We start from the raw sequence: 16,662 nt of genomic DNA on the forward strand, positions 1-16,662 counted from the left end.
AAATATGGGACTTTCAGTAAATGTAACCTTTTATGAAACTTTCCATTAATTTTCTCTTTTTTTTCCCTTTTTTACGGGGTTTTCCAGATCCTTTGGGATGTGAACGCTATAATGGAAAATGGAAAATTAAGATCCCTCATGTTAAGTTTGTAGTCCTTAGCTATTCAGATGACCTCACCAATTTCCCAACAAGTGTGGATAAGCTTATACTTATATGTAACAATTAAGTTTGCTTGTTCAAGAAATCCTAGCCATCCAATTCCTGTTTCTTTCAGGCTACCTAAAAAATATAGAATATGAATTTGACCAGCTTCCAAGATCATCGAATATTGAATATTTTTGACACATCTATTAACAGCTTGAGGTCAGGGTGGTTTACTGTCACCAAGTAAGTGGCTTGTGCCTTAAACATGATGAAATGCTTTACATATTAGAAGTAAACGTTAATTATACCAGCGACATAAACATCGTTCATAAGATAATGGAGATCCAGGATATAGGTCTTCACTCAAAGAGATCCTACGCTGTTCTGCCTTATCCCCATACAAGTCATTATGGTATTATCAGATTGGGTGGAGTGTAATTCAGGCTTCAACATTACCCCCTTCAGAACCATTACCTTATACGACATCTCACCCAAGCTTTATTCCCATAGATAACATTTGTACACTTGTATAGGTTGTTATATTCATCACTACCCCATCTCCCTGTACCGTCACTGACTTCACAAATTAAGTTGATCTAAAGGATTCATAACGTGCCCTCTTTGGACATGAACAATTGGTAGGTATTTGGCTTGAGGACCATTAACCTTAACATAGACTATAAGGGCTCCCTGTACTGGAAAACTTTTATCTTAGCATGTCCTTCACTAATCATGTCCTTCCTGCTAAAACAAGGAAGTTGGACCATTAACTTAATCCCCTGAATTTATTTGGAATGGAAGTCTTCCTTGCTAAATCAGGTAGTTGCTTCATATAATCTGGGTGATCTTTTGTCTTTTGAGTTCTCTTTGTGGAAGATGGCCATTTTGTTAATACAATAATTTTCTTTTTATGTAATAGAATCCTGGATCTCCACGCCAGGTAGTTTGTTCATAGACTCATTATTTATCCCAACAACAATTCTGTTTCTTATTAATCCTGAATGCAGAGCTGCAGTGTCATAGGTTTCCACCAATATGTAGATATCATACATGAAATTATCTTCGGTGATTTACCTGGATGCTGAACTTTTCTTTTAAATCTTGGTCTTTTAAAATTTGTTCTCAGATTAATGTTATTCTCAAAAATTTATAGAACTTCATCAAAAGTCTTCTTCTATGTCTTAATGACATATAACATCACCAGCTGTAGGTCCTCTTGCATTCAGTAGTGTAATTCCTTTTCAGCTTGTGATTTGCTGTGTAGTTTGGAAGTAATTTTCTGTCTTGAAAACTGTTCTCTCTAAGATGTCCAATGCTGTCTATTATATGGTCCATCTCTGAAACTAAATCTGCCCGTAAGTATTATTTCTCCTGCCATTTCTTCCTAATGTGACCATTTATTCTAACCTCAAAGTTTTTTTAATGCAGCAATATCTCAATGGTACTTTATTCTCCTTGCTGATTTTTAATTCTGCCAGATTTCAACACTTTTATTCTCTTTGCCTGAAAGATGTATACCTGCTGTATACCAATATTTTTTAAATATCCTTCTCTTAAAATGTTCAATTTTTCAATATAGTAATGTTGTATTTTAGTACTGCTTGCTATGATTAAATGGAGCTTTCCATAGTTTTCAGGCAAACTTTCACAGCCTAATAAAAAATGCCATTCCTTTTCCATGACGTTCCCAAGTAAAGCCTGGTGCCTTCAACCTTTAGGAATTCTTCCTGCCTGAACCACAGTTTAAATTATGGGGATGTCCTGCTCTTGTCATTGCCTCAATAGTCTCCTCACCATGTTCTCCTGTTATACCCTTGCCTGAGTCGGCTTTTAAACTGCGTCTTTGATGCCTTAATTCTGGCTTTGTGAAATCATCAGTATTACAAGCTTGGTTTAAGTTATAGATATGCTTAGTTCACTGTTCAACTGCTTTACTGTTCAGCTATTGTAGCTGCTATCTACAACATGAGTAATCTTGAAGCTATAATGTTTTAAAGTTGCATACATCTATTACTATTCCCGAAAACCCTGGAATTCTCTGCCCTTCCATTCACTAGAATTCTCACCATCGTTACCACATTGCATGGTACAGCTAAACTGAATTCCAAACCTCATCACTGATCACCATGCTGCACTCTTTTAGGATGTCAACCACTGGCAGCTTGCTGTTGGGGTGTTTTGCTGCCACCAAGTGTGTTTTGTTCAAATGTAATTTATTGCAATGTTAGCAATCAAGTACTAGTTAGATTTGTATGATAAATATTGGGCTGAATCTTAACCAGAAATTGGCTCAATGTCATTTTTTCCTACGTTTCATGGAAGGTTTCTCTCTGCAAGTGCTAATGTGTTTTCCTGTGATGTCTTCCCAAGCTTGCATCATGACATGTGCACCATGTCCCCATGCCACACTGCTGATCAAAATCTCCCCAGTCTTGAGCTGCCTCATGCACATTTGCAAAGCTCGTTGTGCAGCATAAAGCACCAACGTCTATCAGACCCTCTGCAGTTAACTTGATATTGTCTTCCTACATTCATCATTCTGACAGTCACAAACTAATTTTTTACCTTGACTTGATGGTGCCAAATTCCCGTGCTGGCACATCATTCGTATCTGCCAGTATGTGTGCCACATAACAACTTATTCACTCAAAGGATTTGTGAATGTTTGAATTAGTTGATTGCTCCCAAGGGTTATAAATGCCCCGTGGCTGGCTATGTTTAAGGGTGATCAAGATTGATTTTGATCTCTCTTGGAAGCAAGGATGCATGCAGTTATAGAGTCATACAGCACGGAAACAGACCTTTCAGCACAACTCATTCACACAAACCAAGTTCCCTGAACTGAGCTAGTCCCATTTGCCTGCATTTGGCTGAGGCAGGGGTTCACCATTCGTCATGTTAAACAGCAGAGCAGATCCTACTTCATCCTAGGACATACAGTGTTATAATATAATATAATAATATAATACAATACAGCACAGAACAGGCCCTTCAGCCCATCAAGCCTACACTGATTCCTAATCCTTATTTAGACAATACAGTTCTTAGATCAGTTTACAGCACTGTTTGAAGTTAAAGGCCCATCCCTGTCGATAGACCTTTCCTGAGCCCGTGTAGCTTCTTTAACTGAGTCATAGAGTCATACAGCATGGAAACAGACCCTTCGGTCCAACCAATCCATGCTGAACATTATCCCAAACTGAACTAGTCCCACCTGCCTGCTCCTGGCCATATTCCTCCAAACCTTTCCTATTCTTGTACTTATCCAATTGTCTTTTAAACATTGTAATTGTACTCACATCCACCACTTCCTCAGAAAGTTCGTTCCATCCTCAAAGCACCCCCTCTGTAAACAAATTGCTCGTCGTGTCTCTTCTAAATCTCTCTCCTCTCACCTTAAAAATGGGCCCCCAGTCTTGAAATCCCCCATCCCAGGGAAAAGACACCTACCATTAACCTATCTATACTTCTCACTATTTTATAAACCTCTGTAAGGTCACTTCTCAATCTTCTACACTCCAGTGAAATAAGTCCCAGCCTATCCAGCCTTTCTTTGCAACTCAAACTTTCCATACCTGGCAACATCCTGGTAAATCACTTCTGAGCCCTCTCCAGCTTAATAATATCATCCCTACAACTGGGTGACCAGAATTGGATGCAGTTTTCCAGAAGAGGCCTCACCAATATCCCATACAACCTCAACATAACATCCCAACTCCTGCACTCAAAGAACTGCACAAAAAAGGCAAGCAAGTCTCAAAGGATAACTGACAGGTTGTACTTTGTAGAGGAAATTCAACTGATTAAAAACCTTTTCTTTCTCTTTCTTTATTTGATTCCTCAGAACATGTCAGCAGTGGTTCAGCGAGCAGTGAGTAGGTGATGGCCTAGTGGTATTATTGCTAGACTATTAATCCAGAGACCCAGGTAATGTTCGGGGGACCTGGGTTTGAATCCCGCTGCGGCAGATGGTGGAATTTGTATTCAATAATAATCTGGAATTAAGAATCTAATGATGACCATTGTGGATTGTCAGGAAAAACCCATCTGGTTCACGAACGTCCTTCAGGGAAGGAAACTGCCATCCTTACCTGGTCTGGCCTACATGTGACTCCAGACCCACAGCAATGTGGTTGACTCTTAACTGCCCTCTGGGCAATTAGGGATGGGCAATAAATGCTGATCCAGCCAGTGATGCCCTTATCCCATGAATGAATAAAAAAATGTATTCCTGCCTCAGAATCATATTATTATGGTTCCTGCTCCACCCCAGAAGCTTAGTTCAGATCGATCCTTCAGTGTAATACAGATAGAAGACCACACCATTGGAGGGATTGTCCTTCAGATGAAATTTTAATGCAGAGCTCCATCTTGCTTCTAAAATGGATCTAGAAGATTCCACAGGGCCTTCAATGAAATCAGGGAGTCATCCATCCCCAGTGCTCTGACTAATATTGATATCTCCATCGACATCATAAAACAGAACAACTGGTCGATGTCTTGATGTTGTTCACCGTACTTTACTGGACATCAGTGCCTGCTGTGTTTCCAACATCACAACAGCAACTCCATTCAAGAAAAGTTACTTTGCTGATTGTCAAATGCTTTGAGACATTCCCAAGTTTGAGTAAGGTGCAACTGTCCTGTCTTTCTTTAGGAAACAGCTGATTTCCTCGATTGTTCAATTCTGTTGCTCCCTCCACTTCCTCAGTCATTCACGATAACTTTTCAATTCCGGACCAACCTTCCACGTTCAACCCTTCCATTGACTTGAGGCCATCCGAATTCCCACATCCCAGATCCTAACACACACCAAGTCCCATTCACCATACTTCCCCTGTGTTCTGTTTCAGGAGCCCTTCAAATTTAAAATCTTCACCCTTATTTGCAAATCCCTCCAGGACCTTTAGTTTCCTTCCCTAAATCTATCTGCCTTCTCTGCTTCCCTCCTCATTGAAAAGAATATTTTTTGATCAAACCTTTTGTCAGCCACCTAATATCACCTTAATTGATACAACAGCCATATTTTGTTTGATAACTGTAACAGTTTATTACCTTAAAGAGATGCTTGTCTAAATACAAGTCATTGTTGTAGCATTGGAGCAAGAGATTTTCCAGAAATTAATAATTGACTTCAAGTCCTGCATTAAAAGCAGGGGGGAAAAAAAACCATTGTGTTTGTGCCAAATATAATCACTGAATATAAATGAAAGAATATTAGATATTTTTACGTTTATTAAAATGATTACAATGTAAAACCTATTAAGTGGCAGGATTTTGAGCGGATGCTGCCCTCTAGTGCTGAATGAGACAAGTACATGTATCTTTACATTTTGAGAAAGCCTCTGAAAGGGATTTAAACGCTGAGTTACCTTCGAGAGTTTGTTGGCTATTCTGACGTACACAAATCTTGAAATTAAATCTATAAATGTGACGGACAAGCTGGTGACAATTGTGTAGTTTGTGTTTTGAACATTTTGATTTAAAGTGAAATCATGACACCCCAAATCCAATGTCAACTGCTTAACTCCTCTTGGGTGTGAATGAGTGAGATATACCTGTGGGTGACTTAGTGATAGAAATCTCTACCTCCTGCATCAATCTTGTAAATCCTTAGCTTGGCATCTTTTAAACACATCTTCTTTATGCCTTCAATTTCATCTTTTTCATCCTAGGTAATGGATTTTCTCACTGAGATGGACAGGCACAGTCTGCTAAAGATTCTGCCTTACTTTTTAGCACAAGAATTAACTTATTAACTACTGCATTAGGCTTGAAGTTGCCTGGGGTGGAGGGTCAGACATACAAGGAAAGATTGGCTAGGCTGGGATGGTTTTCCTTGAAGCAGCAAAGTTTAAGAGGGAACCTAATGGAGGTGTATAAGATTATTACAGGTATAGGAAGACACTTTTTTTTCCATTGGTAGAGGTGGCAATAACCAGGGGGCATAGATTTAAAGTAAGGTATAAGGTTAAGAGAATCTTAGAATCCTATAGTGTGGAAACAGGCCATTCGGTCCATTGAGTCCGCATCAACCCTCCAAAGAGTATCCCACCCAAATCCGATCCTACCCTATCCCTGTAACCCTGCATTTCCCATGGCAAACCTACCTAGAATACACATCCCCCCTGGACACTGCAGGAAATTTAGCATGGCCAATTCACCTAACCTGCACATCTTTGGACTGTGGGAGGAAACCAGAGCACCTGGAGGAAACCCACACAGACACAGAGAGAACGTGCAAACTCCACAAACACAGTCGCCCAAGGCTGGAATCGAATCCGGGGTCCCCGGCGCTGTGAGGCAACAGTGGTAACCACGGAGTTGAGGAAAATGGTTTTTTTTATTCGGAAAGTTGGTGAGATTCTGGAAGCCACTGCCTAAAAGGATTGTTGAGTCAGAAAAACTCGTAACATTGAAGCAGTATGTAGATTTTCACTTGCAATGCCATAGCCTCCAGGACTATGGGCTAAAAGCTGGGATGTGGGATTGGAATAATCAGTTCTTTGTTAACTGGCACAGATATGATTGGCTGAATGGTTTCCTTCTCTGCTGTAATTATCTGTGAATCCGGGAGATGTTGGGCTCTTCTTTTCTGTATCTGGACAGAAAGAAAGAAAGAAGTAAGAGAGAAAGATAGAAAACAAAAGACTTGCATTTATATCGTGATTTTTACAACTGCATCGTGTCTTTTCTACCAGAGACATCCTCCTGAAGTATTGTGACTTTTAATTCGAACATATTTGCAATGTAGGAAACATAGCAACGAATTTATTCATATCAAGGCCCCACAAACAACAATGTGATGAAGCAATTCTTTTGTCTGATGTTGGTTTGAGGGATAACTGTTAGCCAGAACATGAGGAACAACACTCCCAGCCCACTTTGCAATAATGTCATACAGCCACATAATAGGGCAGATGGGTATCAATTAAACTTTATACTTGGAAAAGATTTAGAGAAACCACTCTCATGCTTTCTCAACATAGAAAAAATAGAAAAATGGAGCGGGGTAGATCATTTGGCCCAATAAGCCTGCTATGCTATTCAATATGATTGTGGCTAATATTCTATCATATGCCATACACCACTCTCTTTCCATACTCTTTGATGGCCTTAGCGTCTAGAAATGTTTCCATTTCGTTCCTTAATATATATTTAGTGACTTGGCCTCTAGCACCTTTTGTGATAGAAAATTCCACAGGTTCAATGCTCTCTGAGTGAAGAAATGTTTCCTCATTTCAGTTCTAAATGGTGTTAAGTGTATCCTGAGACCATGATCCCTTGTTCTAGATACCTAAGATCTAGAATCATCATCCCTGCATCCAGTCTGTCCTGCCCAGTCAGAAATATATACATTTCAATGAGGTCCCCTCTCATTCTTCAAAATTCCAATGAGTACAGGCCTGGACAATCCAATATTCACACAACAAAAATCCAAAGATCTGGGGATGCTGAAAATCCAAAACAAAAACAGAAATTGCTGGAAAAACATTTATGAAAGCTAGACAATGGCATCAGGAGAATATGTCTTTCACAGAATGAGTCACCTCCTTCAAATGGAAGGCCGAATTCAGGAGGGAAATTGCAATCTTAGACCATAAGGACATAAGACATAGGAGCAGAATTAGGCCATTCAGCCCATTCAATCTGTTCCACCATTCGATCACGGCTGCCTTTGGGGATGGACTGCTAATCAGCGAGGCTGGCAAAGTGGCAAGGTGAGACATTGGGGTAGAAGTTTTCACAGGGACTTCCTGCAATCATGCCATAAGACCATAAGGTAAAGGAGCCACAAGATAAATGTAAATTAAGATTTAGGCTTATTGGTCCTTCAAGTCTGGTCCAGCATTCGATCATGGTTGATAAACTTTTCAACCCATTATCTTACCTTCTCCATGTAACCCTTGATCCACTTAACAATCAAGAACCTAGCTAGCTCTGTCTTAAAGACACTCAAAGACTTGGTCTGTGCAGCCTTCTGCATCAATAAGTCCCACAGATTCTCACCCTCTGGCTGTAGAAATTCCTCCTTATCTCAGTTCTAAAGGGTGGGTCCCTTCACTCTAAGGCTGTGCCCTTGGGTCCTAGTCTCTCCCACTTGAGGAAGCATCTTTTCCAGTCCACTCTATCCAGGCCTCTCAGTTTTCTGTAAGTTTCAATCAAATTCCCCCTCACCCTCCTAAATTCTATCAAGTACAGACCCAGCATCCTCAACTACTCCTCATATTTCAGGCCCTTCATCACTGTGATTATTCATGTAAAACTCCTCTAGACCTTCTCCAATGCCAGCACACCTTACCTTAGGTATAGGGCCCAAATCTGCTCATAATATTCCAAATGGGGTCTGACCAGAGCCTTATACAGCCTCAGCAGTACATCCCTTCTCCTGTATTCTAGCCCTCTTGAAATGAATGCTAACATTGCATTTGGCTTCCTGACTGCCAACTAAGCCTACACTTTAACTTGAAGAGAACCCTGAAGTAGGACTCTCAAGTCCCTTTGTGTTTTATATTTATGAAGCTTGTCCCTGTTTAGAAAATAGTCTACACCTCTATTCAGCCTACCAAAGTATATAACCTCACACTTTCCCAGAGTGTATTCCATCTTCCACTTCTATGCCCACTCTCCTAGGCTGTCTGAGTCCTTCTACAGCCTCCTGCTTCCTCAACACCACCTGTTCCTACAACTATCTTTGTGTTATCTGCAAAATCAGCAACACTGCCTGAGTTCCTTTGTCCAGATTGTTAATGTATAGCGTGAATAATTGTGTTCCCAACACAGATCCCTATGGAACTCCATTAGTCACTGGAAGTTATCCTGAAAAAGACCCCTTTACCCCTCGTCTCTGCCTTCTGCCAGTCAGCCACTCCTCTATCCAGTCCAGTACCTTGCCCCTAATACCATGGGCTCTTATCTTATTTAGCAGGCTCCTGTGTGGCACCTTCTCAAAGGTTTTCTAGAAATCCAAATGGATCAAATTCACTGGCTCTCAGTTCTCTAACTAGCTCATTGCCTCCTCAAAAGCAAAGCCATGCTGACTCAGCCCTATTTTACCATGCATCTCCAAGCACTCTGCAATCTCATCCTTAATAATGATCGCTAAAATCTTTGCAACATCCAAGGCCATGCTACCAGCCTATCCATTCTTTGCCAGCCTATCCTGTCTACTGCCTCCCTTTCTTCTTAAACAGTGGTGTTACTTTAGTCATTCTTCAGTCCTCCGGCACACTCCTTGTCTCCAGTAATTCCTGAAAGATCTCCACCAATGCCTTTACAATCTCCGCAGCTATCTCCTTTAGAACTCTGGAGTGTAGTCCATCTGGTGTGTAGGTGATTTATCCACCTTCAGACCTTTCACCTTCCCAGCACCTTCTCCTTAGTGGTGGCCACTACATTCACCTCTGCCCTCTGACTCTCTTGAAGTACTGTGTTATAAAGGGGAGGTCCAAGCACTCTGATAATTAAAATCAAAACACAAGCCCCCAGTCTATTACAGTGGGAGTAGAGGTCCCCTTCTAATAATTAAAACCCAAAACACCCAGAGAAGCTTGCCTCGCCTTACCTAATCTGTTAAACTGTTACAGCGAAGGGGAGGTTAAATGAAAGAAAATCCCTGATTGACTTTATAAATAACAAGTAACAATTTGTTTATTTAACCCTAACTGTGAACAAATTAACAGAATTACAAATCGAACAATTCCCCCCGAGTGCTAACTATTCCCTAACTGAATTAAATTCTACTGGAATGCTGTTCAAATAAACACAAGTCCCACTTATATAAACCCAATTAATAAGACAATAATAAATTAAAACTTAATCTCTCCAAGTGCGCACCAACTGTGTCCTCTGGAACACTCTGCCTTCTTCGGCCTTTCTTCTGTCGATCTCAAGTCACAAATGTTTTTCTTCCACTGATTTTGCTGTCAGGGATGTTTTCTCTGCAAAGATTCTTAGCTAGAAGTACCTTTGATTAATTAGATGATGTTTTCTCAGAGAGCTGAAAGGTGTTGTCTGTTGGCATTTGGCAGTTGGCTCTCTGATTTTCCAAATGCCCTCATCTTTATGCCCTTGACGATCTATTAACTTCTTTACAATCAGATTGGTTCTAGCTTGTCAACACCATCAGATTTAAATTTGATAGGCTTTTAGTATCTGAGGGCTTGGTTTAAATTGATTAACTAAATTTGAAAAGACTCGTATTGATAAAAATGCTTCTTGGCTGTTCGATACAAAATGTTTCCATTCAGACGCTCTCTGCGTATACCTGCACTTCAAGCTGCTGGTCAGACATCCATTTTAACTCTAAAAACTGAAAAAAACACCATCTTTAAAAGGGACAATGCAATGTTTCCCCCCATCTTACAATTTTACACACACCAACCTCACAACAACTGGTATGCTACTCGTATCTTCCACTATGAAAACTGGTGCCAAGTACCTATTCACTTCCTCCGCCATTTCTTTCTTCTCTATTACTACCTCTCCAGCCTCATTTTCTATGGTCTAATGTCCATTCTTGCCTCTTTCTTCCTCACAGATATCTAAAAAAAAACTCTTGCAATCTTTTTTTATATTACTAACTAGCTTACTCTCATACTTCATCTGGTTACCCCTTGTTGATTTTTTAGTTATCCTGTGCTCATTTTGAAAGGCTTCCCAATCCTTTGGCTTCCCACTCCTCTGGCTTCCCACTAATCTTCAGCACAATGTAAGCTTTTTCTTTTGCTTCCTTTATGTAGTCCTCAAATTCCCTGGTAGGCCATGGTTGCCTTGTCCTGTCTTAGTATCTTCCTTCTTCCTTGGGATGAATTTCTGCCATGCCTCCCAAATTACCCCCAGAAACCTCTACCATTGCTGCTTTACCATCTTCTCTGCTAGACTTCCCTTTCAATCAACTCTGGCCAGCTCCTCATTCATGTCTTTGTAGTTCCCTTCCCTCAAGCTGTAATACAATTACATCAGAATCCAGCTTCTCTCTCAAACTGCAGGCTGAATGTTGTCATTTTATTGTAACAGACCCCTAGGGGTCCCTTCATCTTAAGCTCCCTAATCAAGCTTGCCTCACTATAAACCACTGAAAACCTGAATAGTCTGTTCCCTAGTGGGCTCTACCACAAGCTGTTCCAAAAACATCACCTTGTAGATATTCCACAAATTTGTTTTCTTGGGATCCACTACTAACCTGATTTTCCAAGTCCTCCTGAATATTGAAGTCCCCCATGTTTATTATAATACTGCCATACTTACATGCCGTGCCTATCTCCTGATTTATTTTCTGCTCCACATCCTCCCTACTGCTAGGATGCCTGTACACAACTCCCAAGAGGGTTTATTTTCTTTTGCTGTATCTCAATACTACCCACACACATTCTATGCCTTCCAACTCTAAATCATTTCTTCCTATCAATTTAGTTCCATTGCCAACTAACAAGGCAAACCCAACCCCTCTCTCCATCTGCTTGGCTTTTCGATAGGATGTGTATCCTTGAATGTTTAGTTCTCAGCTCTGATCCCCTTGCAGCTGTGTCTCTGTGATACCCACAACGTCATACCTACTGATTTCAATCTGTGCTACAATCTTACTTTCCTTGTTTCATGCACCGTAAGCATTTAAGTATAACACCATCAGTCCTGTGTTGACTGCCCTCTTTCTCATAGTTGTCTCCTTATCTGCTATGCCTGAAGTTTGATTCCTGAACCTTGCCACACTCTCTGGCCTATGCTGAGCACTCCCCATCTTTAACGTTTTTCATAATTTTCCATGTAACTGTACCTATCTCACCGATATTTAGTTAAAGCCCTATCCACAGTCCTAGTTATGAGGTTTGCCAAGCCTCAAGATTCAGGTAGAGGAATCCAAGAAGGAGCCTCAACCCTTGAGATTGTCTAGCAGATTTGAGATCATTGCTCCCTCTGTGGGTGAGAGTAGGGTAGGCAGGGAGGAGCAGCTCCCTTCTTCCCCAGTCTGGTGGCAATGACCCATGAATTCAAGCCCATTTCTCCCACACCAATTTTTGAGTCATGTATTTACCTCTTTAGTCTTGTCGATCCTGTGCTAGTTTGCTCATGGCTCAGGCAGTAATCAGGAGATTATCACCTTTTCAGTTCCTTCAGCAGAACTTCTTTCCTTGTTCAACCTATATCGTTGGCATCCACGCGGACTACAAAAACTGGATGTTTCCCCTCCCACTCCAAGTTCCTCTGTAGGCCAGATTCGAACCCAGGCACCAGGCAGGCAACACAGCCTTCAGGACTCTCGATTATGGCCATAGAAAACAGTGTCTATTCCCCTGACTATACAATCCCCGATTGCAACTACATTTCTTGCTTGTCCCCTCCCTTGAATGGCTCTCTGTATCACAGTGCAATGGTTACTTTGCTCATCCTCCCTGCACACCGCACTCTCACCCACAGAGGGAGGAAGAATCTCAAACCTGTTATACAATCTCAAGGACCGAGATTCCTCTACTTGCCTTGCTCATAGTCACACCTTCTGTCCCTGACCACAGGCTGAATTTGAAGTAGTTAATCGAAGGGATGTGACTGCCTCTTGAAACTCCGCATACAGGTAACTCTCCCCATCCCTGATGTGTCACAATGTTCAAAGGTCAGATTCCAGCTCATCAACTCTGAGCTGGACTTCCTCAAGCAACCAACACTTGCTACAGATGTAGTCACAACTCCTACATTGGCTCCTACATCATTCAATTTCAACACATCGCCTGTCCTGGCATTTCTGTTTTAATTACTTAGTTCTTAATTTAAGTTTACAAATTTCATATTGTCGTTTCAGTTTGTAGCCTATAAATATTTCCCCTATTTCCCCTCAATCTGAAAGTAACCTGTGATAGAGAGTCAAATATATAGTTGTCACCAGGCAATAAACTTATGGTTAACTGTGATGTCACTCATTTATGCTTGGCCCTGATCCTGGGCTTCAATTTATCCTGTCAAAAATAACCTTATAAACTGTGAGCAAAAAAGTAGTAAGCAAAAAGCTCCTCTTCCTCCTGCAACAAATTTCCATAGTGCCTCCAAATTCCCCGAACTGTAACTCACTTAGGCTATGTCTCACTCTGGATGTGATCTCTCCTTCCTGACTTTGCAAAGCATGGCAGCTTTGGAAATGAGGGTGTGATTGTCCTGTCGCTGTGTGATTAATAAATCCACTCTTATTTATAACATCCCTGTTTGCACTTACGATTTGTCCAGAGAGTCCAACTGAGCAGATGAATACATTTAAAGACATTTTTTCAATAAAATACATCAGATGAGTGGCAGTTGCAGTTCAATTTAGATGAATGTGAGGTATTACATTTTGGTAAAACAAACAAAGGCAGGACTTATACAATTAAAAATAGGACCTTGGGTGGCGTTGTAGAACCAAGACATCTAGGTGTTCAGGTACATAATTAATTGAAGTTTGCATCATTTATGGATACTGGGGTTAAGAAGGCATTTAGCATACTTGCCTTCATTCCTCAGACCTTTGAGTATAGGTTTGGGGACATCATGTTGAGGTTGTACAGGATGTTGGTGAGGCCTCTTCTGGAGCACTGTGTCCAGTTCTGGTCTCCCTGTCGTAGGAAGGATATTGTTAAGCTGGAGAGGATTCAGAAGAGATTAACCAGGATGTTGCTGGGAATTGGGGGTTTGAGTTATAAGGAGAGTCTAGATAGGTTGGGACTTTTTTCACTGGAGTGTAGGAGGTTGATAGGTGACCTTACAGGGGATTGTAAAATCATGAGGGGTATAAATAATGTGAATGGCAGGTGTCTTTTCCCTTTTGTGGAAATTTCAAGACTGGGGACATATTTTTAGTGTGAGAGGAGAAAGATTTAAAAAAGTCATGGGGCAATTTTTTTAATCAGAGTGTGGTTTGTGTGTGGAATGAACTTCTAGAGGAAGTGGTGGATACGGTTATAGTTCCAGCATTTAAAAGACACTCAGATAAGTACATGAATGAAAAATGTTTGGAGGGGTAGGTGGGACTAGTTTAGTTTGGGATTATGATCAGCATGGATTGGTTGGACCGAAGGGTCTGTTTCCATGCCGTATGACTCTATGAATCTATATGCTGAAAAAGAGAATAGAAAAGCTGTGGAAACACACAGGTCAGTCAATGTAGATGGAGAAGTCAGATAGGTCAACCATTCAGTTATAATCAGCCCTGATCCACTGAATGTTCACAGTGCCCATCATTTCCAAACACCTACTGAAAGCCAGTTGTTAAATGGTGAAAGAAAGCCAACAAACCAGTAAAGGTAAAACCAAGGTAGCAGCCTACAACTGCTCAAGTGAAATAAAAATCATTCACTAATGAGGCCAGAAGTACACGCACAGCAACTGAAATAAATTGGGTCTTTAAATTGGCCAAAAAGCAAAGTATGTTGGGGATCCCTGAGACAAGACAGACACAAGAGACAATTCTGCCAGGGGGCAAGTCCTTGCAAGATCCAAGCCCGGACAATCAAAACCAGAGAGGCACCAGGAAGTGTGAAAGGGAAGCTCAACCCTTCCTGACAAACAAACAACACGAGATGCATGGGGCAGACATGCCTCAGTAAGACAAAAGACCAGGTGTATATTCTGGGATAAAACCAGACATCCAGGTCCAACAGCAAGCACCTTAAAGGGGTCAAAAACAAACATGTTCTGAGGAAGGGTCACCAGATCTGAAACATTAACTCTGTTTTCTCCTTCACAGATGCTGCCAGACGTGCTGAGCTTTTCCAGCAACTTTGTTTTTGTTCCCGATTTACAGCGTCCTTCGGTTTTTATTCACCTTAAAGGGGCTGCTGTTAAGCAAGCCATCAAGAGCCATGAACAGCATTTCAAGGTGATAAAGCCAATTAATCTGATACCTCCGATTGGTCAAGTCTTTGGAAAGCTCCAGAAGGCAACCAGGAGGGTATACGAACCCAGCTCGGCAGGACTTGGGTAGCCCCACTCTCCAGCCTACCTAGAGGCGTGTTGGGATACAGCAGTGACCAGAGCAGCTCACCCTCCGACCAGAGAGAGAATCAACCTGTGAAGAGAGGAACAGACTAAACAGTTCGACAGACCAGCAAAATCTACGAGTATCAGGGAAGTATTTTAGGTTTCTAAAGAAGCAGGTTGTTAGAAATAGAGTGGTTCAAAGTGTAAAGTCTAACTCTTAATCTTTGCTGTCTTCAAATAAAGTTGCGACCTGGTTCACTGGCTGCGGACTCATGCTGCGTAGTCCTTTCCTGATACATGTTAAGCTGCTGGTGTAAATCAATATTGTGTACACCGATCGAGGAGTCTGCAGGATCTTAGAGACACTCTGTTCCAGACAACAATGTGGACCACCTAATGTCCATTTTCAAGCACTCAATACCCGCCTTACTGAAACAGCAAAGTGGGAAATCAGAGGGAGTGTGTGCAAAATTCAGATCAGAAATACAACACTCACCATTTGGTTAAGAACAAAGAAGAGTAATCCTTTATCCAGTCCCAGAGGAGGCTCTGCTCTCTTTGTGTATATTCATTAGCATTTAGAAAAATGACAGGTGATCTTATTGTGAAAGATATAATTTTCTGCGCGCTATGAAAATCTTGATGCTGAAATGGCGTTTTCTCTCACGGAGGGATCTAGAATTAAGGATCACAAATTCAAAATAAGGAATCTCCAATTGATTACTGAGATGAGGCTTTTCCATGGATTGCACCTTGCTGTGGCGGAGAGGGGAGGACCTAGAGAAAGCACAGTCCTAAACAAATCCTCAACGGTGATCCAGGTGGAAGATATTCATGTGATATTAATGGCTACTATGACAGATGAAGGCTGCAGCAGCAGGCAGATCCCCAGTCGGCAAGATTTCCTGGCCATTGGAATTAGATCTACCTCCTGTCTAGGGGCTGTGTGTCTGCTGATGTGCAACAGCATTCGCATCTTAAAAGATACCCTGCACATGACCTCTATCTTGAGGGATTCAATGCAGTGGAATTTCATCAGTGAACAATCATACTCATTAGTGAGTGATTGTTGACCTCTGGGATGAAGAGCATTTTTTTTTCTCTCAGAGATCTGTTATTCTTTGGAGTGCAGAGAGCAGTGGAGGGTGGGTGAACAAATACATTAGAGGTTGAGTTAGGCAAACTTTTGATCTATGAGTCAGGGTTTATGGTAGGGGCGCAGGGGCGTGGGGGAGTATGAGAAGGTAAGTGAAAATGAAGCCTCAATCAGGTTCTCAATGATGTTAAGGAATGACCAAATGATTTACCCTTTCTCCCTTTCTTAGAGTCATACAGTACAGAAACAAGCCCTCGACCCAACTCATCCATGCTGAACAGGTCTCCTAAATTGAACTGGGCCCCTGCAACCACTGTTACACTTGCCCATTTTCCTCCTCCATCCTCAATATCCTCAGTATCCAAGGGCTGAAACACGCCTTCCAAGTGAACCCCTCTCACCTCAAAACAATGCCGTCTAGTTTTGTATATCCCTATCCTGGGAAAAACCCTTGGCTATTTGTTTCTGTTCTCATAAG

The 16,662-nt window shown here is 41.4% G+C and overlaps 1 long non-coding RNA gene across 1 annotated transcript; it reads right to left on the minus strand.

Moving 5' to 3' along the window:
- Nucleotides 1-5,170: 5,170 nt before the first annotated feature.
- On the minus strand, nt 5,171-15,973 carry LOC125485001. Its single transcript, XR_007263784.1, has 3 exons — nt 15,585-15,973; nt 15,013-15,176; nt 5,171-6,746 (listed from the first exon to the last, which is right to left on the minus strand). It is a non-coding gene; the product is annotated as an uncharacterized LOC125485001 (long non-coding RNA).
- Between the last annotated feature and the right edge of the window lie 689 nt (nt 15,974-16,662).

This window comes from Rhincodon typus, chromosome 15 (assembly GCF_021869965.1).
Source record: "Rhincodon typus isolate 14 chromosome 15, sRhiTyp1.1, whole genome shotgun sequence".
Lineage (NCBI taxonomy): Eukaryota > Metazoa > Chordata > Chondrichthyes > Orectolobiformes > Rhincodontidae > Rhincodon > Rhincodon typus.